The 3,177-nt window shown below is 28.1% G+C and overlaps 1 long non-coding RNA gene across 1 annotated transcript in view; it reads left to right on the top strand.

The window, feature by feature from the left end:
• The first annotated feature begins 301 nt into the window (after window positions 1–301).
• LOC116840612 overlaps window positions 302–3,177 on the top strand; it is a 7,173-nt gene continuing 4,297 nt past the window's right edge. The window contains exon 1 of the long non-coding RNA XR_004377384.1: window positions 302–354. This is a non-coding gene — a long non-coding RNA (uncharacterized LOC116840612). The remainder of the gene's footprint in view (window positions 355–3,177) is intronic.

The following is a 3,177-nucleotide window of genomic DNA, read 5'->3' as shown; positions in this document are numbered from 1 at the left end:
TAAGACCTTGCTTCTGCAATTTGATGAAAATCATTTCTGAGATCAGGCGTTTTAAGTAAAAGCGTTCCTCATGTAAAACTTTGACATGATCTCAATCAATGTAAAAGTTTTACATGAGGAACGCTTTTACTTAAAACGCCTGATCTCAAAAATGATTTTCATCAAATTGCAGAAGCAAGGTCTTAACTCACAAAAGGATACCGAATATTTGGGCACCAGCTACTGCGGCTTGTTATGAAAATAAACTTTGTTTTGGTTTCTTTCTCTTCCACAAGTCGTTTCCGCAATGTTAATGGCGACGTGGCGATGTTATCGTTTACAGGATCGGTTTACTTTTAGCTGAACTCAACAAAGGTATTTTATTGTTAGTTTTATTTATTATATTTCAATTTTACTTATTTTTATTTTATTTTATGTTTTTTATAGTTATGACGGCTACTTATCAATATTAATTTATTACTTAATATTATTTCGGTAACGGTCTTTTATTAATTGTAATGCGTTCGTGTCGTAAACCTTGAGTTTTATTATCACTGAAAAGGGTTCATGGTTAAACCGAAACATGATTGTTTTAAATTGATTATTCATGTTCAATAAATATTACACGATTTCCTAACACAAGGAAGGTTTTTTACCCATATGGTATATAGCACTATTAGTCCTGTGCTTGAACTCGAATTGCCCTTTTTCCTATTTTTTGATTGATATCTTCGTTTTGCGAGTTCTTATTTCTTTCTCTAAAGATTATATATGAATTTTGTCCATAAATGTGACTTTATATATGATCATATCTAATTATACTTCCCATTGTGATGTGACATTTGTTTATTTTAAAGTTTAATTTTATTTAGTTTAAAAATATATGTAAAATATGTGAAAAAATGAAAAAAATGGAGAAAGATATATATTTATTTAATTATATTTCCCTTTTGTAACATTATATTTTGAATAAATGAATATTATTCAACCATTAAACGTATTAATAAACTATTTATTATCAAATATTATCATATATGCGATATATTATATAAATTCCAATAGGTATGTCGCTTTTGGCACCTATTTTCTTTGAATTCCATTTTCGTGCGTTTTACAAAAACATTTTTTGTTTTAAATCTAGAAACAATTCCAGTAAAAATGTGATATTATCTGATAGGAGATATTTCCAACTACATGTATATATATTTACATTTATATTTTGAGCTTTATATTAAGGCATAACGCCAAAAAACAAAGTGATATATCGATTTTGATGTCTTTATTCTATATGTTCATATATAAAACGAAAATTGTCAAATAAAAAAAGAAAAACATAATTTAATTCGAATAAACGTCGATATCATGGGCTACCATAAACATAAGTATTTACTTCAATTGTATCTTCACAATAGTATTGTTTTTAATGTCGACATATATAATTATATATGATCATATATAACCATATATGGACAAAATTCATATATAAACTTTTTTTTCCGAGAAAGAATTGTATTATCCCTTAGGAAAAATTACTTTAAGATGTTCAAATTAACTTAAAGTTGCTTAAAGTTATAGTTAACTATAAATAACTTTAAGTAACTTTAATCAACTTTAAGTTAATTTGAATAACTTAAAGTAATTTTTCCTAAGGGATTAATATTTAATCCTTTTATATTTTAAATGTATATGTATTTTTATGGAGATCCATTAAATCTCCCTTTCAGAAATGCAAACAACATAATGTTGAATTTTGTGTTATATAATTAGAGAAAGGTAATTACAATTAGAGCAAGGTAACAAAGATATTAGTAATTAGATAGGTAGAAATAAAGAATGGATCAGTGTGTATGGTTAAAGTATATAGTTGTAAAGCAGGTCTTCTTCTTTTAGCTATGTAAGTTAAAGAAAATATATTGAATATTGAAAATATTAAAAGTAAATAGGTAAAGTTTTATATTTGTAATCAAAATATTTCATGAAAAACTTAAAATTAATATTCTATTTTTATGTACATAAAAAATTATATTTTTTGTTCCTTTTCTATAATTCTTCTTGTTGCCTTGATTTTCTTGATAATTTATTGTTGCACCCATTCATTATACGATGCATCATTTTTTTATGAAAATCTTTGCGTTAACATTTGTTTAGTTATAGTTGCTCCAGAATTGTGCCAATACTGTGCTTACTATGTATACTTACTATATATTTAAATATAAACTCCGATAAGCTTCAACAAGATAGATATGATCGCAGAACTCGAAAATGCAAGATGCACGACAATCAGTCAGATTTGTGGTCAAGTCATTCAATCAATTAGTATTGGAGCATTCCCTGGACTAATTGGATTAATGTTCTTATCTTTGAATTGATCGGATTGATAGATCAAGGCATCGTGGAAAGGTACAAATCCACTCGTACATAAAAAGTATTATAAAATAGAAATGGAGAAATATAGATACGTACTTAATAATTCTAATAATTAACACATTTTTCATTTTTCTTTAAACATTAAAAAATGTATATTAAAAATCGATGTATCTATATTTTATTGACTGCGCGAATATTAACCACGATACGGTTATCGGACGGTCATGTCAAAGTCAGTGACGTGGTTGGCGCGTAGGCAAAATGTATAACCGCGGTATAAATAATATAACGGTATATAATTCCATGTACGATGGGCGTAGGCTTGGCCATTACTATGCACTATAGATGCGTGTCTTCTCGTCGAGAGCGATTCGAGTGGTAGATCCCATTCGCGGGCAGATCTAATGCGGCAAACTGGACCGACGGGACCTTTTTCCAATGACCCTAACTGTAAGAGAATGTAATCGCAGCTGTCGATGGGTATATGGATCAGTATATAAATCAGTCTCGTCGTTTAGCCGGCTGTTATGCCATTTTTGCACATACAGAGGAAAAGACATGGCGGTGGTAACTGTGCAGGTGATAACTATACGAGTTTTGTATGTACATTTAATGTATATAGTAAACTATATGCACTATGTATTTAATAAACTATCTTGTAGTTATTGCAACTGAATGATCGCAAAAACTACACGGAGAAGATATTGCAGTAAAGATTATGTTAAATTTATATTCTTTTTACAGTGCTTTTTGTAAAACAGGATTATTCTATGGAGCTGTAATATATATATATATATATATATATATATATATATATATATATATATATAT

This window comes from Odontomachus brunneus, unplaced genomic scaffold (assembly GCF_010583005.1).
Source record: "Odontomachus brunneus isolate Ranch 3 - 2012 unplaced genomic scaffold, Obru_v1 Obru_scaffold_001, whole genome shotgun sequence".
Classification (NCBI taxonomy): domain Eukaryota; kingdom Metazoa; phylum Arthropoda; class Insecta; order Hymenoptera; family Formicidae; genus Odontomachus; species Odontomachus brunneus.
This window is presented reverse-complemented; position numbering and strand designations above follow the sequence as displayed.